Genomic DNA, 25,810 nt, shown 5'->3' with positions numbered 1-25,810 from the left:
GCCCTACGTATGTGATGGTTGAGCAAATGAAAATTTTCCCTGTAAAAACCAAGAAGTACCTGGGAATAACGTACGGCCATGATGTCAGAAGTTCTCGTTTGCTGATAATCGATAAAATTACAAAGAGTATTCATTCAAGTTACGGAAAGCTTGTCTCTCTGAAATTTAGCTTAAACATGAAGACTCTTGCAAAGCTTTACGCAGCGGTTGCTCTCCCTCACCTACTTTATGTATCTCCGCTATGGGACTGGTTCACGCAAACTGACAGACTAAAACTCCGGTCTGTATACTGTAAATACCTCGAGTTTATCCTACGATACACGCTCTACGAGGGAAACACATTTGTTCTAAGATCTCAAAATATAGTAAACCTAATTGTCGTTGTGCCGTCTACTGAAACAATTGCAGAAAAAAAGGTGTTGGAAACATTGTTCAAATATTCCTCTATATCTGATCTACGTGTGCGAATGAAGAAATTACTACTTGATTTTGTTCTTTCATGCTGAGTTTTCTTGTTTTTCCTATTCTTTTTTTGTCTTACTCTACTTTTCTCTTCTTTTGTATGAGAGGGCAAAAATAAAATTATAATTATTATTTTATTGCAACTTTTTATGCTGAACACAAAGATGATAATTAAGCTATAATGAAGAATCGGGAATAATATATAAGGAGAGGTTTTGCTGGGGAGGGGCCTTAGTGCCCCACTCTTTAAGATAAAGAGCGAGAATTGAGGAGGGGAAAACCTCCTCATATACGGAATACTTTGTGTTCATTTTAAGTTTTGATATTGCTCCTTACTTTCAGTAGAAAAAACTTCTTTTTTTTAATTTAATTTCTGACTGTTTTTCAATTAATGTCACAACTAATTCCTCCATGGAAAGTTCCTTATACAAAAAATGTCCCCTCCTCCCGTAAAATTCCCTCTGGACAATTCCATCCTTGCTGAAAATTTATATATATAAGCAATGGGTAAATTTTTAACTTACAGCCCTTTCCCCAGGATATGTGCGGGGTCATATTATCCCCAAGGGCATTGTTATTGAACTTTTCAACTATGTTGAATAAAATGGCTATATCAAAATTTTAATCAGATGACTTAGTAGAAAAAAGGAATCTGGGAGGAAACTAGCTGCATTCCAATCTTTTTCGTCACTTAGAAAAGGGCACTAGAACTTTCGATTTCCGATCAAATGATGCCTCTTAGAGGGCTCATTCTCATAAAGTTTCGGTTACTATTGAGCTGCATTGGTCCTTACTTATAGTTCGTTACCACGGACTGTTTGGAATCTAGAGTATGTTTACGGGAATCGCCACTTAGTTCATAAGGGGTAGTTTTTCAAAACTTAGTTAAAGGGGAAAATCATGTGTCAGTTTGTATAAGATTAAACATAAAATCAACTGAAAGTAAGGAGCAGCATTAAAATAAAATGAACAGAAATTATTTCGTATTTGAGGTGAGCTACCCCCTCCTAAACCCTCAATTATTGCGCTAAAGTTTGACTGTTTTCCCAATTCTTTAAGAGCGATTACTGAAACACAAGGGCCGTTTAACTGGAATAAGATACTTTTAAAACTCTAATCTTAAAACTCTAAGGTAAAACTCTAGACTCTTAACTATAACTAAAGTAAACTAAAATTCAATTCTAACTAAAACTCTAAGCTCAGACTTTAATGTAAAAATCAAAACTCTTAACTAAAACTAAACTAAACTAGAACTCTAACTAAAACTCTAAGCTAAGACTCTAATGTAAAACTCTAAACTCTTAGCTAAAACTAAACTAAAGTAGAACTCTAACAAAAACTTTAAGCTAAGACTCCAAGATGAAACTCTAAACTCTTAACTAAAACTGTACTAAACTAGAACTCTAACTAAAACTCTAAGCTAAGACTCTAAGGTAAAACTCTAAACTCTTAACTAAAACTAAATTAAACTAGAATTCTAACTAAAACTCTAAGCTAAGACTCCAAGCTAAAAATCTAAATCTTTAACTATAACTAAACTAAACTTCAACTCTTAGTAAAACTCTAAGCTAAGACTCTAAGGTAGAACTCTAAACTAAAACTAAACTAAACTAGAACTTCAACAAAAACTCTAAACTAAGACTATAAGCTAAGACTCTAGGCTATAACTCTAAGCTCTTAACTATAGCTAAACTAAACTTCAACTCTAACTAAACTCTAAGCTAAGACTCTAAGAAAAAACTCTAAGCTCTTAACTATAGATAAACTAAACTTCAACTCTAACTAAACTCTAATCCAAGAATCTAAGAAAAAACTCTAAATTCTTAACTAAAACTAAACTAAACTAGAACTCTAACAAAAACTCTAAGCTAAGACTCTAAGCTAAAAACTCTAAAAACTTAAATAAAACTAAACTAAACTAGAACTATAACAAAAACTCTAAGCTAAGACTCTAAGCTAAAACTCTAAACTCTTAACTAAAACTAAACCAAAATACAACTTTAATCAAAACTATAAGCTATGACTATAAGATAAAACTATAAATTCTTAACTATAACTAAACTAAACTTCAACTCTAACTATAACTCTAAGATAAGACTTTATGTTAAAATTCTAAACTCTTAACTAAAACTAAACTAAACTAGAACTCTAACAAAAACTCTAATCTAAGACTCTAAGCTAAAACTCTAAACTCTTAACTATTACTAAACTAAACTTCAACTCTAACTAAAACTCTAATCTAAAACTCTAAGATAAAACTCTAAATTCTTAACTAAAACTAAACTAAACTAGAATTATAACTAAAACTCTATTCTAAGACTCTAAGCTAAAACTCTTAACTAGAACTAAACTAGAACTCTAACAAAACTCTAAGATAAGACTCTAAGCTAAAAACTCTAAATTCTTAGATATAACTAAACTGAACTTCAACTCTAAAAACAAAATCTAAGCTAAGACTCTATGTTAAAACTCTAAACTCTTAACTAAAACTAAACTAGAACTCTAACAAAAACTCTAAACTAAGTCTCTAAGATAAAACTCTAAACTATTAACTAAAACTAAACTAAACTAGAAATTCAACAAAAACTATACTCTAAGACTCTAAGCTAAAAATCTAAGCTATTAACTAAAATTAAACTAAACTAGAACTCTAACAAAAAATATAATCTAAGACTCTAAGATAAAAAAAAAATCTAGTATATTAAATATAAATTAACTAAAACTCTAAATATAGCTCTAAGGTAAGACTCTAAGCTAAAACTCTAAACTCTTAACTAAAACTAAACTAGAACTCTAACTAAACTCTATGCTTAGACTTCCAAGGTAAAACTCTAAACTCTTAACTAAACTAAACTACAACACTAACAAAAACTCTAATCTAAGCCTCTAAGGTAAAATTCTAAACTCCTAACTAAAACTAAACTAGAACTCAAACAAAAAATCTAAGCTAAGACTCTAAGCTAAAAAACTCTAAACTCTTAACTAAACTAAACTAAAACTCTAACTAAAGCTCTAAGCTAAGACTCTAAGCTAAAACTCTAAAACTCTTAACTAAAACTAAACTAAACTAAAACTCTAAGCTAAGTCTCTAATGTAAAACGACAAACTCTTAACTATAACTAAACTAGAACTCTAACAAAATTCTAAGCTAATACTCTAAGATAAAACTCTAAACTCTTAACTATAACTAAACTTCAAATCTAACAAAAACTCTAAGCTAAGACTCTAAGCTAAGACTCTAAACTTTTAAATAAAACTAAACTAAACTAGAACTTCAACAAAAATTGTAATCTAAGTATAAAAAAACTCTAAAATCTTAAATATAACTAACATAAACTATAACTCTGACAAAAACTCTAATCTAAAACTCTAAACTATTAAATAAAACTAATCTAAACTAGAAATATAACAAAAATCTAATATAATGATATCTTATAAGACGATAAACTTTTAAATAAAAAAAACCTACAATAGAACTAACAAAAACTCAAATATAAGACTCAAAGGTAAAACTCTAAACTATTAAATAAAACTAAAATAAACTATAACTCTAACTAAAACTCTAAGCTAAGACTCTAGGCTAAAACTCTAAACTCTTAAATATAAATTAACTAAACTATAACTTTAACTAAAACTCTAAGCTAAGACTCTAAGCTAAAATTCTAAATTCTTAACTATAACTAAACTAAACTTCAACTCTAACAAAAACTCTAAGCTAAGACTCTAAGGTAAAACTCTAAACTCTTAACTAAAACTAAACTAAACTAGAACTTCAACAAAAACTCTAAGCTAAGACTCTAAGCTAAAACTCTAAACTCTTAACTAAAAGTAAACTAAACTAGAACTCTAACAAAAACTCTAAGCTAAGACTCTAAGCTAAAAAAAAACTCTAGTCTCTTAACTATAAATTAACTAAAACTCTAACTATATCTCTAAGGTAAGACTCTAAGCTAAAACTCTAAACTCTTAAATAAAACTAAACTAGAACTCTAACTAAAATCTATTCTGAGACTTCTAAGGTAAAACTCTAAACTCTTAACTAAAACTAAACTAAACTAGAACTCTAACAAAAACTCTAAGCTAAGACTCTAAGCTAAAATTCCAAACTCCTAACTATAACTAAACTAGAACTCTAACAAAAAATCTAATCTAAGACTCTAATATAAAAAACTCTAAACTATTAACTGAAACTAAAATAAACTAAAACTCTAACTAAAGTTCTAAGCTAAGACTCTAAGCTAAAACTCTAAGACTCTTAACTAAAACTAAACTAAACTAAAACTATAAGCTAAGTCTAAAATTTAAAATTAAAAACTCTTAACTATAAATAAACTGGAACCATAAAAAAATTATAAGATAATGCTCTAAGATAAAACTCTAAACTCTTAAATATAACTAAACTTCAAATCTAACAAAAACTCTAAGCTAATACTCTAAGGTAAAACTATAGACTCTTAAATAAAACTAAACTAAACTATAACTTCAACAAAAATTCAAAGATAAGACTATAAGATAAAAAATATAAACTCTTAACTAAAACTAAACTAAACTATAACTCTAACAAAAACTCTAAGCTAAAACTCTAAACTCTTAACTAAAACTAATCTAAACTAGAACTCTAACAAAAATCTAAGCTAAGACTCTATGCTAAGACACTAAACTTTTAACTAAAACTAAACTAAACTAGAACTAACAAAAACTCTAAGCTAAGACTCAAAGTTAAAATTACAAAACTCTTAACTAAAACTAAACTAAACTAGAACTCTAACAAAAACTCTAAGCTATGACTCTAAGCTAAAACTCTAAACTCTTAAATATAACTTAACTAAACTATAACTTTAACTAAAACTCTAAGCTAAGACTCTAAGCTAAAATTCTAAATTCTTAACTATAACTAAACTAAACTTCAACTCTAACTAAAACTCTAAGCTAAGACTGTAAGGTAAAACTCTAAACTCTTAACTAAAACTAAACAGAACTAGAACTCTGACAAAAACTCTAAGCTAAAACTCTAAGCTAAAACTCTAAACTCTTAACTATTACTAAACTAAACTTCAACTCTAACTAAAACTCTAAGCTAAGACTCTACGCAAAAACTCTAAACTCTTAACTAAAACTAAACTAAATTAGAACTTCAACAAAAACTCTAAGCTAAGACTCTAAGCTAAAAACTCTTAACTCTTAACTAAAACTAAACTAAACTAAAACTCTAACAAAAACTCTAAGCTAAGACTGTAAGCTAAAACTCTAAACTCTTAACTAAACGAAACTAGAACTCTAACAAAAACTCTAAGCTAAGACTCTAAGCTAAAACTCTAAACTCTTAACTATTACTAAACTAAACTTCAACTCTAACTAAGACTCTAGGCTAAGACTCTAGGCTCAAACTCTAAACTCTTAACTAAAACTAAACTAAACTAGAACTACAAGGAAAACTCTAAGCTAAGACTCTAAGCTAAAAACTCTAAACTCTTAACTATAACTAAACTAAACTAAAACTCTAACAAAAACTGTAAGCTAAGACTCTAAGCTAAAACTCTAAACTCTTAACTATAACTAAACTAAACTAGAACTCTAACTAAAACTCTAAGCTAAGAATCTAAGCTAAAAAACTCTAAACTCAACTAAAACTAAACTAAACTAGAACTCTAACAAAAACTCTAAGCTAAGACTCTATGGTAAAACTCTAAACTCTTAACTAAAACTAAACTAAACTAGAACTCTAACAAAAACTCTAAGCTAATACTCTAAGCTAAAAAACTCTAGACTCTTAACTATTACTAAACTAAACTAGAACTCTAATTAAAACTCTAAGCTAAGACTCTAAGCTAAAACTCCAAACTATTAACTAAGATTACACTAAACTAAAACTCTAACAAAAACTCTAAGCTAAGACTATAAGCTAAAATTCTAAACTCTTAACTAAAACTAAACTAAAATAGAACTCTAACAAAAACTCTAAGCTAAGACTCTGAGCTAAAAAACTCTAAACTATGCTAAAAGTCTAAGCTAAAACTCTAAACTCTTAACTAAAACTAAACTAGAACTCTAACTAAACTCTATGCTCAGACTCTAAGGTAAAACTCTAAACTCTTAACTAAAACTAAACTAAACTAGAACTCTAACAAAAACTCTAAGCTAAGACTCTAAGCTAAAATTCTAAACTCTTAACTATAACTAAACTAGAACTCTAACAAAAAATCTAAGCTAAGACTCTAAGCTAAAAAACTCTAAACTCTTAACTAAAACTAAACTAAACTAAAACTCTAACTAAAGATCTAAGCTAAGACTCTAAGCTAAAACTCTAAAACTCTTAACTAAAACTAAACTAAACTAAAACTATAAGCTAAGTCTATAAGTTAAAACGAAAAACTCTTAACTATAACTAAACTAGAACTATAACAAAATTCTAAGCTAATACTCTAAGCTAAAACTCTAAACTCTTAACTATAACTAAACTTCAACTCTAACAAAAACTCTAAGCTAAGAGTCTAAGGGAAAACTATAAACTCTGAACTAAAACTTAATTCAACTAGAAATTAAACAACAACTCTAAACTAAGGCTATAAGCAAAAAACTCTAAATTCTTAACTGAAACTAAAATAAACTAGAAATCTAACAAAAAATCTAAGATAAAACTCTAAACTGTTAACTGAATCTAAACTAAACTAGAACTCTAACAAAACTCTAAGCTAAGACTCTATGCTAAGACACTAAACTCTTAACTAAAACTAAACTAAACTAGAACTAACAAAAACTCTAAGCTAAGACTCTAAGCTAAAACTATAAACTCTTAACTAAAACTAAAATAAAATAGAAATTCAACAAAAACTCTAAGCTAAGACTCTAAGCTAAAAACTCTAAACTCTTAACTAAAACTAAACTAAACTAGAACTCTAACAAAAACTCTAAGCTAATACTCTAAACTCTTAACTAAAACTAAGCTAAACTAGAACTCTAACAAAACTCTAAGCTAAGAATCTAAGCTAAAACTCTAAACTCTTAACTAAAACTAAACTAACTAAAACTTTAACTAAAGCTCTAAGCTAAGACTCTAAGCTAAACTCTAAACTCTTAACTAAAACTAAACTAAACTAGAACTCTAACAAAAGCTCTAAGCTAAGACTCTAAGCTAAAAACTCTAAATTCTTAACTATGAGTAAACTAAAATTCAACTCTAACAAAAAAAATCTAAGCTAAGAAACTATGCTAAAACTATAAACTATGAAATATAAATACAATAACATAGAACTATAAAAGAAACTCTAATCTAGGTCTAAGCTAAAACACTAAACTATTAACTAAAACTAAACTAAACTAGAACTTCAACAAAAAACTCTAAGCTAAAACTCTAAGCTAAAAAACTCTAAACTCTTAACTATTACTAAACTAAACTAAAACTCTAATTAAAACTCTAAGTCTATGCTAAAACTATAAACTCTTAACTATAACTAAACTATAATATAACTCTAACAAAAACTCTAAGCTAAGACTCTAATCTAAAACTCTAAACTCTTAACTAAAACTAAACTAAACTACAACTTCAACAAAAACTTTAAGCTAAGACTCTAAGCTAAAACTATAAACTCTTAACTAAAACTAAACTAAACTAAAACTCTAACAAAAACTCTAAGCTAAGACTCTAAGCTAAAAAACTCTAGACTCTTAACTATTACTAAACTAAACTAGAACTATAATTAAAATTCTAAGCTAAGAATCTAACATAAAACTCCAAAATCTTAAATAAAACTAAACTAAACTAAAACTCTAAAAAAAACTGTAAGCCAAGACTCTAAGCTAAAATTATAAACTCTTAACTATAACTAAACTAAAATATAACTCTAACAAAAACTCTAAGCTAAGACTCTAAGCTAAGAAAACTCTAAACTCTTAACTATAACTAAACTAAACTAAAACTCTAACTAAACTCTATGCTGAGACTCTAAGGTAAAACTCTAAACTCTTAACTAAAACTAAACTAAACTAGAACTCTAACAAAAACTCTAAGCTAAGACTCTAAACTCTTATCTGAAACTAAAGTAAACTAGAACTTCAACAAAAACTCTAAGCTAAGACTCTAAGCTAAAAACTCTAAACTCTTAACTAAAACTAAACTAAACTAGAACTCTAAGAAAAACTCTAAGCTAAAACTCTAAACTCTTAACTAAAACTAAACTAAACTAGAACTCTAACAAAAACTCTAAGCTAAGACTCTATGCTAAAACACTAAACTCTTAACTAAAAATAAAAAAAACTAGAACTCTAACAAAAAATCTAAGCTAAGACTCAAAGGTAAAACACCAAACTCTTAACTAAAACTAAACTAAACTAGAACTCTAACAAAAACTCTACGCTATGACTCTAAGCTAAAACTCTAAACTCTTAAATATAACTTAACTAAATTATAACTTTAACTAAAACTCTAAGCTATGACCCTAAGCTAAAACTCTAAATTATTAAATATAACTAAAATAAACTTAAAATCTAACATAAACTCTACTATAATACTTTAAGTTAAAACTATAAACACATAACTAAAACTAAACGAAACTATAACTCTAAAAAACTCTAAGCTAAGACTCTAAGCTAAAACTCTAAACTCTTAACTATAACTAAGCTAAACTTCAACTCTAACTAAAAATCTAAGCTAAGACTCTAAGCTAAAACATTAAAATCTTAACTAAAACTAAACTAAAATAGAAATTCAACAAAAACTATAATTTAAGAATCTAATATAAAAATCTAAACTCTTAAATAAACGAAACTAGAACTCTAACAAAAACTCTAAGATAAGACTCTAAGCAAAAATATAAACACTTAAATATTACTAAACTAAACTTCAACTTTAACAAAAATTCTAAGCTAAGACTCTAGGCTAAAACTCTAAACTCTTAACTAAAACTAAACTAAACTAGAACTTCAACAAAAACTCTAACCTAAGACTTTAAGCTAAAAACTCTAAACTCTTAACTAAACTAAACTAAACTAAAACTCTAACAAAAACTCTAAGCTAAGACTCCAAGCTAAAACTCTAAACTCTTAACTATAACTAAACTAAACTAGAACTTAAACAAAAACTCTAAGCTAAGACTCTAAGCTAAAACTCTAAACTCTTAACTAAACTAAACTAGAACTCTAATTAAAACTCTAAGCTAAGACTATAATCTAAAACTCTAAACTACTATCTAAAACTAAAGTAAACTTCAACAAAAACTCTAAGCTAAGACTCTAGGCTAAAACTCTAAACTCTTAACTATAACTAAACTAAACTTCAACACTAACTAAAACTCTAAGCTAAGACTCTAAGGTAAAACTCTAAACTCTTAACTAAAACTAAACTAAACTAGAACTTCAACAAAAACTCTAAGCTAAGACTCTAAGGTAAAACTCTAAACTCTTAACTAAAACTAAAGTAAACTATAACACTAGCAAAAACTCTAATCTAAGACTGTAAGATAAAAATCTAAACTCTTAAATAAACGAAACTAGAACTCTAACAAAAACTCTAAGCTAAGACTATAAGCAAAAATCTAAAATCTTAACTATAACTAAACTAAACTTCAACTTTAACTAAAATTCTAATCTAAGACTCTAATATAAAACTACAAACTCTTAACTAAAAATGAAATAAACTATAACTCAAAATAAAACTCTAATCTAAGACTTTAAGCTAAAAACTCTAAACTCTTAACTAAAACTAAAGTAAACTAAAACTCTAACAAAAACTCTAAGCTAGGATTCTAAGCTAAAACTCTAAACTCTTAACTAAAACTAAACTAAACTATAACTATAACTAAAACTCTAAGCAAATACTCTAAGCTAAAAAACTCTAAACTCTTAACTAAAAATAAACTAAACTAGAACTCTAACAAAAACTGTAAGCTAAGACTCTAAGCTAAAACTCTAAACTCTTAACTAAAACTAAACTAAACTAGAACTTCAACAAAAACTCTAAGCTAAGACTCTAAGCTAAAACTCTAAACTCTTAACTAAACTAAACTAAACTAGAACTCTAATTAAAACTATAAGCTAAAACTCTAAGCTAAGACTCTAAGCTAAAACTCTAAACTCTTATCTAAAACTAAAGTAAACTTCAACAAAAGCTCTAAGCTAAGACTCTAGGCTAAAACTCTAAAATATTAACAATAACTAAACTAAACTTCAAAACTAACTAAAACCCTAAGCTAAGACTCTAAGGTAAAACTCTAAACTCTTAACTAAAACTAAACTAAACTAGAACTTTAACAAAAACTCAAAGCTAAGACTCTAAGGTAAAACTCTAAACTCTTAACTAAAACTAAAGTAAACTAGAACTCTAACAAAAACTCTAAGATAAAACTCTAAGGTAAAACTCTAAACTCTTAACTAAAACTAAACTAAACTAGAACTTCAACAAAAACTCTAAGCCAAGACTCTAATCTAAGACTCTATGCTAAAAATCTAAACTATTAACTAAAACTTAACTAAAACTAAAACTTTAACTAAAACTCTAAGTTAAGACTATAAGCTAAAACTCTAAAGTCTTAAATATTACTAAACTAAACTTCATCTCTAACTAAAACTCTAAGCTAAAACTCTAAACTCTTAACTAAAACTAAACTAAACTAGAACCTCAACAAAAACTCTAAGCTAAGACTCTAAGTTAAAAACTAAACTCTTAATTCAAACTAAACTGAAATTCAACTCTAACAAAAACTCTAAGCTAAGAATCTAAGCTAAAACTCTAAACTCTTGACTAAAACTAAAATAAACTAGAACTTAAAAAGAAACTCTAAGATAATACTCTAAGCTAAAAACTCTAAACTCATAACTAAAACTAAACTAGAACTCTAACAAAAACTCTAAGCTAACATTCTAAGCTAAAACTCTAAACTCTTAACTAAAACTAAAGTAAACTTCAGCCCTAAATAAAACTAAGCTAAGACTCTAGGCTAAATCTCTATGTAAATGGGTTAAAGAAAAAACCGGAAAAATAACAAAAACTCTAAGCTAAGACTCTATGTCAAAACTCTAAGCTAAAAACTATAAACTCTTAACTAAAACTAAACTAAACTAGAACTCTAACCAAAACTCTAAGCTAAGACTCTAAGGTAAAACTCTAAACTCTTAACTAAACTAAACTAGAACTCTAACAAAAACTCTAAGCTAAGACTCTAAGCTAAAACTCTTAACTAAAACTAAAGTAAACTTCAGATCTAAATAAAACTAAGCTAAGACTCTAGGCTAAAACTCTATGCCAATGGGTTAAAGAAAAAACCGGAAAAATATTGGATAATTTCTAAGTCTAAAAAATTCAGTCCGAAAAAACTTAAAAAAATTCAATAAACGAGGGAGGAAGGGAGGGCCTCGGTAGGGCTTTGGGGGTGCGGGGGCCTTTGGGGCCCGGGGTCCCTTTGGGGTTGGGGTAGGGGGGCCCTTTGGGGTTGGGGTAGGGGGTTTTTTGGGGTAGGGGACCTCACAACACTGTTCAAATGGAACTTGTGTATTATAAAGACCACGGAGTTTCACCCTCAAATCATCTTCTAAAAAATCTTCTAAAATCATCTTCTAAAATACCTCAAACGGTTTCGCTTAAATCATCTTCTAAAATGTCTCAAAACTGTTTCGCCCAAATAATCTCTAAGCGTAATTTCTGTGTGTTCCTTTTGTTTTGACATCCCTGCGCTGTTACATTTGAAATTCCTAAGAAACCCTTTCCCGCGTTAATCTCTTCATCTCTAAGATCAAAATATTCGCCCGGAGACAATTCTCCTGTATGAACACCAACAAATCAATCAACCTTGACATCATCCGTCAGACATTAGTAAACTTCGCCCGGAGACAATTCTCCTGGACGATCACCAACAAATCAATCGACCTTGACATCATCCATCAGACATTAATAAAATTTGCCCGGAGACAATTCTCCTGGACTAACATCAACAAATCAATTTCTCGGAAATCCATTTCCCCTAAGGTGTCTATGCCCATATATGGAGCCCCGTTCGGACTGACAGCACATGTGTTCTCCCTAGGGATTCCATACCCATATATGGAGTCCCTTCACGAGTCAATAACATTGTCTATGCGGTTAGGTACCGTTAGACCAAATTGTAGATGGCAGCAGGGGTGAAGGGTGGGAGTCAATAAGAGGGTTCTACTTTTACATCCTTGAGTATCATTTAAAACTGGACCAATAAGGGCATCTAAAGCAAAGGGTATGAAGTAATGAAAATCCAAGATGAAGAAATAAACAGAATTTTTCGAGAGGGAAATTTCTTGCAGGGTGATTTTCCACAGGAAGAGTTTTCTGCGGAAAGGATATTTTCCGTGAAAATTTTCCAGGGGACGTCTTAAACGAGGGGGGGGGGTATTACCGATATCATTTGAAGAACAATAAGAAACGAAATACAAAAAAAATGTTTTAATGCTAAAGCTTGACTTTTGGTCCCAATTATTTAAGAACGGCTGCTGAAACACAATAGCCTTTGAATGGGAATATGAAGCTCTCTTAAAGCCCTAAAAAACTTTTGTGTAAAAAGTGAGCTCTTGAAGAGGGGATACCCCTTCTTTACAGAATCATTATATACGGAACATATATATATATATATATATATATATATATATATATAAATGTATTACGGTAATTACTTGGCTAAAAAAAAAAAAAAAAAAAAAAAAAAAAAAAAAAAAAACTGTCTTCTTACTTTAGTAACTGAAATAAATGAGCACTTGAACAAGGTCTAGACCCTACTCATCCATCCAGTTCCCCAGGATAAAGCAGTATATCCAATTCGACAATCCGAAAATCAAGTCCAAAATAGAGCAAAAATCAGCATCAATAAGTATACGTCAATGTTCCGAAACCAAGCTATAGCACCTTAAATCTACAAAAACATTGTATTCCTAAGGTGACCACCACATATAGGGGCTCATCAGATGAAAACTCGTTGCCTAAATTGGTTTCGGCGCTTAAATTTCATTACCCAGGCAATATGAGTGCGCCATGCCATAATCTGGCATATCCTAATGTAGTGACACCTATGGAATAAACATAAACAAAATTCAAAAATTCAAAAAATAAAAATAAATACCCCAGAAAAATTATTTCAAGCATCCTTTTCTATTATTTTTCCTATGCCCTCTTGATGGATTTTTACGTTTAACGGGATGCTTAAAAGAAGGATGATCCATTAAACCATATATACAATTAACAACAACATTAGACATGTCTCCATATTTAGCCACTCGATCATTCAACCCGAAAGGATAAGCTGTACCGAGGGTGTGGATCCAATAGTCTTCACGTTTACGTAAATTTATATTTTTATCTTCTTTAGTTAGATTACATAAATCCAAATTTTCTAAAATCATAATAGTTAAATCAGTTAAAGCACAGGTATCATTATTACAATGTTTTACAAGATAGCTATTCGTTTTTTACCCTTAATTGTACTTTTGTGCCCCGAAAATCTCTCATATATGTTATTAATACTTTCCCTTACATATTGTAAGCCACAGAATTTACATTCCAACATATAAATGATATTATTTCTTTTACAATTTACCCTAACCCTAAATAGAAATTTGAACTTTTTATTATATAAAGTGCTTTGTACAAGAGCCATTGGGTTTAATTAGTCTCGTAAGATAAAAAAACGACCAGTACACCTACTAATATCCGGTAGACCGCTTTGAATCCTGCTAGTATTCGAATGTATCATTAAAAGCAAGGTAAAAAACCCAAAACGACAAACAAAACAAAATCCAAATCATATCCAAAAATCAAGCATAATTCCATTAGCCATAACACCAAAAAACAACCCAAAACCAAAAATAAAATGACTTCCCAAAATAATTTACGCACGCTCCTCCTGCACCCCAGATTTAAAGGCATAAGTTTTATTATGAAATAACTGAAGAATGTCTTAAGTATGAAGAAGGGGGTGCCAGGGGGACAGTCAAGCAATGTCATTGTGGGGTGAATTGCAAGGAGTAACATGTCCTACAGCTCAGAAGTTAAGGTGGAGGTGTTAAAGATTTTTTCCATGAAAAAGGGGGGAATCTAACAATTACTCAAAGAAACGATGCATTTCATTAAAAGTCCTTCAAAGATACCTCTTAAAACGTTTTAAATGTACCACTAATATCAGCTCGCTCGGGGCGGTGGGCTGGTGCAACATGGATGATTGAGGGAGGGGTTGTATAGCCATGGTGGTGTGGACTGTTTTGTGGGGTGTCATGATGCGCTTAGGTTGCAAAAACTTGAATCCCGGGACTTAAATGCATAATTGTTATTATGAAATCCCAGAAAAATGTATTAATAATGATGAAGGGGGTACCAGGGGGACAGTCAGGCAATTTAATTGTGGGTAAATTGCTTGGAGTAACATGTCCTACCGTTTAAACGTTAAGGCAGAGGTGTTAAAGAATGTTTCCGTGAAAGACGGGGGAATTTAACAATTACTCAAAGAAACGATGCTTTTCATTAAAATTGTTCCAAGGATAGCTCTTAAAACGCTTTAAATGTACCACTGATATCAGGTCGCTCGGGGCGGGGGACTGCTGCCAAAAGGATCATGGAGGGGGGGTGGTGTAATGTCACGGTGGTGTGGAACATCGTGATAGGTTTGGATTGCAAAACCTTGAATCACGAGATTTAAATACATAATTTTTATTATGAAATAACTAAAAGATTTCTTAGGAATGATGATTGGGGTGTCAGGGGGACAGTCAAGCAATGACATTGTGGGGTGAATTGCTTGGAGTAACATGTTCTACAGCTTAAAAATTAAGGTGGTGGTGTTAAAGAATTTTTTCCATGAAGGAGAGGGGAATCTAACAATTACTCAAAGAAACGATGGATTTCTTTAAAAGCCATTCAAAGACACCTCTTAAAACGCTTTAAATATACCCCTAATATCAGCTTGCTCGGGGCAGGGGACTGGTGCCACATGGATGATGGCGGATGATGCCATGGTGGTGTGGAGTTTTTTGTGGGGCATCATGATAGGGTTTGGTTGCAAAAACTTGAATCTCGGGATTTAAATGCATAATTTTCATTATGAAATAACCAAAAAATGTCTTAGGAATGAGGAATGGGGTGACAGGGGGACAGTCAAGCATATCATTGTCGGTTGAATTGCGTGGCGTAACATGTTCTACTGCTTAAACGTTAAGTTGGAGGTGTTAAACAATTTTTTCTATGAGAAACGAGGCATTTCATCAAAAGTCCTTCAAAGTTACCTCTTAATATGATTTAATTGTACCACTAATATCAGCTCGCCCTCTCAAATGATTGTTAGGGGAGCAGCCGTATATTGTCACGATAGTGTGAAATCTAGTACCCCACACAAAGAAACGATACATTTTCATTTTATCAGAGTTCAGAGTTCAGAGTTCAGAGTTCATTTTATAAACAATAAACGAACACAATAAAAGGAAAAAAACCTTCCACATATAATTAAACACAATAAAGAAGAAAGGAAAAAAAACGCTACAACATATTCCCCCCGCAGGGCTCCTTGGCTCGGAAAAGCAGAGAGAAAAAAAAAGAAAAAAAAACATACCTAAATATCACTAATATTGATGACAAACTGTCGCCCGCCATTCAAAATCCGCCGAAACCAAGCCAGGCGAGATGCTGCACACATGGTAAACACCACACATAACAAAATATCCAACTCGGCCCAGAGACGTCCACCCCATCATAACATAAAAAAAAAAAAAATCTTAACATAATAAAAATAATAATATTACTATAAACAACTTTAAAAAAGAAAGAAAAAAAACTATATTAAACATAATTCAACTAGACATTAAAATATCTTTTACAGTTCTTCTGAAGGTACCAAACGAGTGACATTTTCGAGCTGATTCAGGTAAGGTTTCCAAAGGTTATTTTTCCTTCTCCAACTCCTAAAAAGGCCAGGGGTCATCCATGGGTTTAGAGGAATAGATATTTTTGACCTAGAAGTAGAAGGGGACGCAGCACATACCTCAATAATAGACACTTTCACAAACTCATAAAACGAATCGAACTGTGAACAAAAATCTATCACCTCATCAATAATATTCCATGAGTTATCAGCTAACCGAAATCTGAGGAGGGTCAGCTCATTTGGACCAAACCTAAAAAAAGACGAACCAGAAGCTGGGGTATTCCTACTCATCATCTCTACAAAACCGAAAATAGAAAACACAGGAAAATGATCTGAAATGTCACTCACGACTACTGAGTTCTTAATCAAATTGAGAGAGGAGAAAATATTATCGATCAAAGATGCTGTAGTCTCAGTTAGACGTGTCGGGATGCAGGCAGTTGGAAGAGTTCCGGCAGCAAGCATTGTTGAAAGAAAATCCACCGTCGTAGAGGACGCCATATCATTCAGGTCCAGGTTGAAGTCTCCCATTAATATAAGTTCGCATGGACGTCTCTGTATTAAATTCAAAAGTTCATCAAGGATCTGAAGAAAAGAAGGGACGGATCCACTCGGAGATCGATAAACATTACCTACGATCAGATCCTTGCCATGTAATTTAATATCAATAGACAAGGATTCAAAGACGCCTTCTTCATTCCTTGATAAATCAGATCGAACGGAATGGGGAAGATCACCAGATATATACAATGCGAGACCACCTTTTGCTAACCTTCAGCGATTTAGTCGCTCCATTTTATAACCAGGTATATTTAGAAGTATTTCAATATGTGAGTCCAAGAAAGTCTCACATAATCCAATAATATCCAGTCGCCCATCAGAAACTATCTGTCTCAACTGATCAATTGACGAAAAATAAACCCTGAGTGTTGAGATGAAGCACCGAAAAATGATCATCTCGTTTGGAGTCCTCCTTTAATTTAGAAACATACTTACTACTAACAGAAGGCGAAAAATTTACAGAATTTCTTTTATCTTGACCTACAGAATTATTAACAATACTCAAAACATCAACTGGGTTACTTTGCAATTGAAGTAAACGCCAATCAAGGGAGCAGACATCCCCGGAGCCTGAGTTAGAAAAATTCATAATACTTACAGAGATGGTTAATCAAACCTTTGCCACAACTTCCCCAGCCCGGAATCGGCGAAACTATTATAAGTGGACAGTAACTTGGCAAACTAAATGAACTCAACTTTTTAGATTGCGAAAACTGAAAAAGAAACAAAGAACAAAAATAATGAAACACAAGAAAAACAAAAATGACGAAAAAAAAAGGAAACATGATGACAGAACACCAATTACGGGAGAAAAAAAAATCGATCATAAGACAAAATCAAGATGAAAAGAAAAAACAAATAATTATTCATCATCATCATCAAATGGCACCACAGACGGAGGTAAAGCACTAGAGATAGAAGCCGACAAACTAAAGGGATCATAGCACGAATCGTCAAGACGGGACCATTTCTTAGATTTGGCCATCTTTTTCACTTCAATCCACACATTAATTCCTTTCACCATTATTCGCGTTTCAGCAACCTTCACTGAATGGTCAGACGCGGTGCGAAGACTATAACCGTAGGCAAGGAGCTCTTTTCGGCGTCGTGCCAAATCTCGCGGAAAGTCAGAACTAACACTCTTCCTGGAACCTTTCAGTTTTCCACAGTTTTTCATAATCACATCTTTATCCAACAAGTTCGCTAATGACACGAAAATTGACCCCAGTTTGCTCGCAGGTTTGGTTGCTCTAGTGTTAACACCAGATTGCTAATTTGCATTGAATTGATAGCACTTAACAATCTGTAATGAATTTGCATTTGCTACTCCAATCTCAGTGAACAGTTTACGAGCAGCAGTCTCAGGATCTAAACCTTGAACAATCGGTATACCGTGTAAAATAATGTTCTGCCTCTTTGAAACCAATTCTGCTTGAAGACACGACTTTTTCAAGTTAATCACTTTTGATTTAAGTACAGAATTCTCTTGCTTTAGATCCGAGTTTCCATTACGTAGAGCAGAAATTCCATTCTCAAGGCTGAGAATTTTATCCATGAGTTCTCTGTGCTTTTGGTCGAAATGCGCCAACGTGAGAGACATCTTAACCCTAATCAATAATCTCCCGCAATCGCTTATTCATTTAAATCAAAATTCCATGAAACGAAGACTTACTGGCAAGGGCCCCGTATTACTGATTATTAGCCAGAGGGGCCCGCTTTCAAACAGCACAAAATCAGCAATCCTTGAAAGGAATCCACTGCAAGCGTACAAGCTCTGCACTGAATGAGTCTTTTTCGTAATCCAAAATCAATCCACTATCTTTCGGTCGTTTCAAAGCAAAATTACTGTCCTACCTTGAGGCTATTGCAATAACTATACTCTCTTTGATGTTCACTGCTTGAGTGCTGAATGAATATTCTTTCAAATTTCTACTCAACAAAAAATCCACTTAAATCACAATAGACGTGGTAATTAGCAGGGTTTAATGTAATAAAACAAATGATAAACAATAATTTTCTGGAATGTTTTCTTTAGTTGCGTGAGATCAATTCAGTTGAATCAGCTAGGTCAATAAAGTTTTAGTAGACTTTCTGAAAGTTATAGTTTGTTTGCCGTAATTATATTTAATTTGCCGTATTGTATAATGTCATAATAAATCATTCACTCTCTCATACGATTTTTATTTCCTAACGCAAAAGTCACATGCGCGTCAAAGCCTTTTCCGTAATCCAAAATCAGTTCACTATCGAACAGACTTTTTCAGGCGCCAAATACATATGCATCAAATCTATTTCGTAATTCAAAATCAGTCCACTATCACTCAGTCGTTTAAAGCAAAACTACTGTCATACCTTGAGGCTATTGCAAAAACTATAATCCGTTTGATGTTCACTGCTTCATCGATGAATGAATACTAACAGTGATCATTCAGCGCGTTATAAATACCTTCACAGTGATTGTCTCTGAAAATCAATATTCCCCGGCTTCGGCCCAATTGCAGCAGGTGCATGGGAAAAACAATGACGCTTTCTTGGGAGCAGCTGTGACGTCAAGGGGATTGTGTTATTTACTGAAAGTACTTCTCTAATACAGAACATTGGAAATAGATTGGTGGTTCTCTCGATTAAGGCAAAAATCCATTGGATGGGAATAACCTTTCGAGTCCTGGAGGGGGGGGTCAAAGAAGTAAGGAAAAAAAGAAAGAAAAGAAAAAGCGTTGAACGTTTCGAGTGAAAAGATAAAATGCTATTAAGTTAAAGAAAGAAAAACAAGCGCTTAATGTTTCGGGCGAAAAATAAAATACCAAAAAGGGTATTATCTGCTTGTGATGGTTGTGCAATAATTACGTGACCTTACATAAAGTGTGCGCCGTCATTAAGTTAAAGAAAAAAAAAAAAGCGTTGAGTGTTTCGGGCGAAAAAATAAATTGTCAAAAAAAAGTATTACGTGAGAGTGATGCACAATCACTACGTAAGGTGTGTGCTTTCGTTAAGTTACAAGCGGGGATTCCCCATGGGTTCCTGACGCATGGTCACATAAAATTGCGTCAAGCATAATACACGTGACCGTTTGAAACGGAGTAATTCGCGTAATTGGAGTCCAGAGGGGTGTGTCGTGACCGTATTGCGTAGGAGTAATGGTCTGAAGGGTTGGTAGCTCATTTTAACTGGCCCTTTAAAACACTAGAATTTGTCACGTGATGTAACATGAGTTTGAAACGGGGGTGTGTCGCGTGATGTAACATGTGTTTGAAACGGGTGTGTGTCGCGTGACGTAACAAGGCTCCGTTTAAAATCCAATGCTATTTTCTCTGTGGCTGTTGTGACGTCAGAGGGCTCTGCTAGAAACAACTGACCGCATTATAGAGGTGCGAGGAATTCCATTTAGAATTCCTACTTCTTACTACTTTTCTATTATCCCGACCACATTCCAATTAATCATATTGTGTCATAGCCCCAGGGAATCTTGCCAGGGGTGGGAATCTTGCCTAGAAACAGGGCATGTTTTAGAAACATGGCGTGTTCTGACGTCAGAGGGCATGTTGTAGAAATCCTATGGGAGAAGGAATAGGGATGTGGTAGAAACTCAATGCCAATTCCCTAGGGATGTGGCAGAAAGAAGATATTTGATACTACTCTTGGTACATAGCCTAAACTGCTGAGCCTTAGTTGTTTCTTGTTCAAACAACCAGTGGCGTCGTTTAGAAGGACAAGGAGGGCTATTGCGCCCCCCCCCCAAATAATTCAGAGGAATATTATTAATTAAATAGAGTCTTACTTTAATCTCATAAGGCTCCCTTCTTAGAATATCATATGTATTCTTGATAATGCAATCGACAAGAGCAACTTCATATCTACATTCAAATTTAATGGTAGGGGAAAGTTTAGTCCAAAAATCTCTTGTTTTATTCAAATCGTCATAGATAGGATCGGATACATTGGGCATGAATGTTACATAGAAATCATTGGGAATTGGGTACGTCTTCAACACCTATCCAGGAATCAATATCAGAGTCATATCCTGGCCAACGAACAACCAAATGTTTCCTGCCCTTGTGTGTACTCTTTAATATCTTTTCGGTTTGATAGATTTTACTGTTATTTTTAACTTTTTGTAATTCATAGTCACAAAAGCACATCTCTTCATCTTTGGTGTCTCATAGAAGATCAGTTATGGGATTAGTGTCTAGGCTTCTTGACACTTTAAAAAGTTCAGTGGACCATAAGTAGTTTCCCTATTCGGAAATATTAGTTGTTCTATTAACTCGAAAAGTATCAGCAACATTAAATTTATTCTTCAAAACCTTTCCAATGGAATTTTATTTAAGAACATTGTCAAGTGTATTGTGATCAGCACGATGAAATTCCTGAAGGCTAACGTTGGACAACCATTGATGAGGTCGTTGATTATAAATTTGAATAATCTTATCTAAATCATGAATAAAAGCAGCCGTATTATTCAATGTACAATATCTTGAAATTAGAAGTCGAATAGTTCTTATTAATGGTTCGGCCCATGCAGCCTTTACAGGACTGTGACTATGGTAGAGCATTGTATTACTTTTCAATATTACTTTTTCTACATTTGGATTTAACAAATTCACTACCACGATCCGTTTGAAAATTTTTATAAGAATCTTGTTCAAGAATACTTTCTACAGCCTGAGCAGCTTCAACATCTCGCTTTGTCAGCAATTTAATGAAATATGCATAGCGACAATAGAAACTGATTGCAAGTAGAATATATTTATATGATGTATTGTGACGCCTTTGAATTTCATCTAGAGTTAAGGGATCTGTTTGCAGTATATGCAGTGGGAAAAGGCTTTAGTTTTTTGATAATAATTATCACGAACCCTTTGATTTCGATATAGAATGTAACTTCATTAATTTTGTAGATACTCTTGTGCACTTTTAGTGTCAACACCAGTGACTTTGGAAAGCGTAGTGGGGGAACTTAAACTTCCCGTTCCACCAATATTTTCATAAAAATGCTTCAAAACTTCAACCATTTTGAACGCAAACACGTAATATAATGTCCGCTACCCTTTTGCATACTAGTGGATGATGATGATGACGTTGAGTTGATATCAATACGTCTTCGCTTTTGTTTAACTACCACCGATGTCGTCATCAAATCACTGTTTCTATTAGGTGTGCTAGTATTTTCCAAGATTAATTTAAAATCTTCACCTGTTTCTTATTTTCCTCCTTGTTTAATTATTGTTGATGGACTCTGTTCATTTAATTTCTCTATAATTTGCTTATTTCTAATAGGACTTCTGGGGAATTTTAATATATTTAAAAAGTTGTATAGATGACTGTCAAATGATAACAGTCCTTTACGATTTGTAACCATATCATAAATTAAATCAAGTAGATTAAAACTTTTCCCCTGAAATATAGTTGATTTCCCATTGCTATCAACTAGAATATGCTGTTGACCACTTTTCATAAGATATGTTAAGATTCTTTTACTTTGTTCACGATATGAGTATGGCAGTAGATTTCCGACACTTAACACTATTGAATTCAATTCCTCCCCCTTTAATTGTGCTATTGTTCCATCAGCAGCAGCAGTAGAATCTTGAAGATATGTTTCCTTTTTGTAATCAGTGACACTTTCATTGACTGGTCTTACATGTTAGGGCTTATGTTTACCCACTTGTCGAAGTGTATCTTGAAGTAAAAGTAGTTTTTTATCATCACCAATATTCTCATCATTAATGAATTTACTCAGATTGTCCTCAAAATGTTCCATTGGTGAAAGAGCAAGTTCTATTGGGGTCAGTTTGAAGGGTTTAGCCATCTAGAGAAAACTGTTTACAAGTCCTGCAATTATTGGTAGTAAAAGTGTAAAGAAGTTACCACCGTACTGTAATTTCGTTGTCAAAAATATCTATGACTACATGTAAATCATCGGGTTTATTTTGATTAAGATTCAATAGAGTGTAGCCATAGGGTATAATAGGGTGTATTTTGATTAATATTCACTAGAGTGTAGCCATAGGGTTTATTTATCGCCTGATTGTACGCTGAGAGTAAAAATTTTGGAGCCTCAGGATATATTTGTACATTGAGAGTTATTAGAGAACTAGAGTCACGAACAACTCTGTAGATGATATAGCAGGTACAGTTCAAAGCTTGTGTTCTCTTACATTTGCTCTGCTGAAAGAGATTGTGTAGAATTAGAGTAACGGAAATGTGTTCATTGGACACACACACACGCGCACAAATTTTGATCAAAGATAAAAAAAACTTCCCCACACCCACCTAGTATTATGAGAAAATGAATTTAAGTTAATTTATCTAGAACGAGTTGTTTTCTGTAGTCTATACAATCAACTCGATCTGAAATATGATAGTTTCCATGTGGAAGTACCTTCACACCATCTTCAAGTACATAGACCTTGTCTGATATGGCTGACATGGAATTTTTCTCTACCCTAACTATGTAGTTTTTAAATTGTATAGAGCGAATCGCCATGACTTTCGCTCTTTGGACTAAACTCCTTTCCACACAGTTTCTATAAACACTCAATGATGAAATTATTTTTCACAAAGTGTGTAGGCACCCCCTTTTAGACTTGTTTGATATACTTATTGTGCGTTTCCACGCAGTACACTTTCGAGCCAGGAAACACACCATTGGATATCAAGTCGCACCCCGTCTCCAATTTTGACATCAACAGCTGATTTGGAGCCTTGCGTTTCACTAACTCTGGATAAATGGACTCATCCCAATCAGTGAAATCCATTCGAGAGCTAATGTGTTTTACATTTTCCTAATCTTTCAGTAAATTCCCAGTTTTAAATTTTAACAGAAGTGAATCAGTGTCTATATAGTACACCTGAACTTTTCCCGCCCCTGGCAATTGCTCCTTGCACACATTGTAACAGAATGACAACATGAGTTTCTTCGAGATTTCCGTTATTTAGCCACCAACAGCTATATTTTTGTTTAAAATGACATTTCTTTTTTCTATTTAGGAGGACCATATTAGAGTCTATGATTGTAAATGATATGATGTTCAGGTCTGCAACTATTCAAGCACATTCTTTGGGATTGGTTACAACTTCATATCGACCGCAGTTTCATACTCTTTCGCAGGTTTTATCGAAGGCTGAGTTTAAAGTGAGTTTATAGATTTCTATTTTCAATATTTGTTTTCTCTTGTGAAGGTTTACTGACAAAAGTGTCACTAAACGTTTTCATATAAGATTTTTGGTCAACTTGGAGGGCTCTATGTATCTTCGTGACCTTGAAACAATAGTCTACTATCCACCGCAATAGCACATGATAAACAACGATATTCTGTTTCGGATTAAGAGCAGGAATAAGTTTTTGATTTGAAGGAGCCCAGTGCAAACTCCCATCCTCTACCAAAGATAAATTGTATGGACTAAAAGAGTCCTTACCCACCGGTCTATTTATGCACGGGAAAACAAAACATTTTACTGAGTCATGGAGTTTCATTGGTATTTCACCTTCAATTTCATAAAACCATCCTTGTGGTCCATTCTCCTCAACGGAAGCAATGTTTTGGAAATTTGAAGCACAAGGTTTGTTAAGCCATTTGTAATTACAATACGGCAAACAGTAGTGAGACATTGCCAACGGATAAAGGGAATTCATATCCAAAAAAACTACATCAGACTTTTCACCAGTGTGCTTTCCAGTCGGATCAGTTTTCAAGATACGGTCCCCGTGGACAACATACCCACGCCTCAATGATCTCTCTACAAATATATGCTGATTCCCATCGGTGATCAAGCCTATTTCTTCTTTGCTGGTTTTTAGAACTAAATCCATGACCAGATGAGGCTTTGAACAATAATACCCCAAATCCTACCCAAATTCCCCATAGATTTTATCTGTTTTCTTACACACAATGTCCAAGAGAGTCAATACATCACTAGCCAAGTACATTTTCAAATAATCTCACCCATTTTTACATCCTCCCTTTGCCCAAACCATCTTGGCAAATTCATAGTCGGCAGTGGTGCATTGACTATCAGTAAGTGAATTATAAAATGCTTCGATAGGCGGTAATGACACCTCATCTAGCCTCGAGGCGGACTCGTAGTAATCGAATGCGTATATGCCCTTACACGTTAATAAATCATACATTTCATTATCTGGGAACTGCTGTTTAAGGATGGGGAAACTATAAAAACTGTCACTTTTCTGTACCTGAATCAATTTGGTTAGGGACTTGGAGAAAAAACCAAAGGAGCCTAAGAAACAGATTTTATTCTGCTAAGTATGACCATTATCTACTGTTTTCACTTGAATTCTAAAAGCAGCAACTTCTCAGATGATTTGGGTATGATTTTATATGAAAAATACCAATCTACCCATGCATATTTTACACTCCACCCTTCTGCCTGCGTGCCGACGCCGGTAAAAAAACTTCAGATCGTAATTGGAATTATGTATAAAACAGGTACGAAATATTGCAGACTAACGTTTATCTTACATGACTGATGTGCCACCTCCTGAGAGTTACTCCCTCCCGATGTGATTTCCTGCTATAAATGATCGTGATTTATTACCTTCCTCCTACCTTCTTTCCCATTATCCTGTTTCCCTTCTTATCCTCTTTACCGTCATCAAATTTACCCTTACAAACCCAATATATTTTCTGATTTTTAATGGTCAACCAGTCATCTGGCTAAATAATCATTGGATAATCTGTATGGCACAACCGTGAGCTTGCCTCATTTGATGATATAATGAGTTTAGTCAAGCTTATTCGCATACAATCATCCCCAACCAACGACTCAACTACATCAAACACTTACAGGGTATTAAAAGAGTATCTTTGAGCGTGGGCGTAAGAGACTCCAATGGCTTCAGGTACCTTAATAAGATTTGGATTTGACGAATCGTCCACATCTGTGAGTTTGGCTTCACAGTCCAAAGC

General features: G+C 32.8%; 2 protein-coding genes across 5 annotated transcripts in view; one reads left to right on the top strand and one right to left on the bottom strand.

Moving 5' to 3' along the window:
* Mct1 (Monocarboxylate transporter 1) overlaps positions 1 to 25,810 on the bottom strand; it is a 354,171-nt gene that overhangs the window by 192,844 nt on the left and 135,517 nt on the right. The window lies entirely within an intron of this gene.
* The window catches only part of LOC148948267 (uncharacterized), an 86,481-nt gene continuing 84,499 nt past the window's right edge, over positions 23,829 to 25,810 (top strand). For both annotated transcript variants that reach the window (XM_089093848.1, XM_089093850.1), the window contains exon 1: positions 23,829 to 24,018. The gene's annotated coding sequence lies outside the window, so the exon portion shown is untranslated. The remainder of the gene's footprint in view (positions 24,019 to 25,810) is intronic.

Source organism: Artemia sp. Qi Xiang Cuo, chromosome 9, assembly GCF_049724085.1.
Source record: "Artemia sp. Qi Xiang Cuo chromosome 9, ASM4972408v1, whole genome shotgun sequence".
In the NCBI taxonomy this organism is placed as follows: Eukaryota; Metazoa; Arthropoda; class Branchiopoda; order Anostraca; family Artemiidae; genus Artemia; species Artemia sp. Qi Xiang Cuo.
This window is presented reverse-complemented; position numbering and strand designations above follow the sequence as displayed.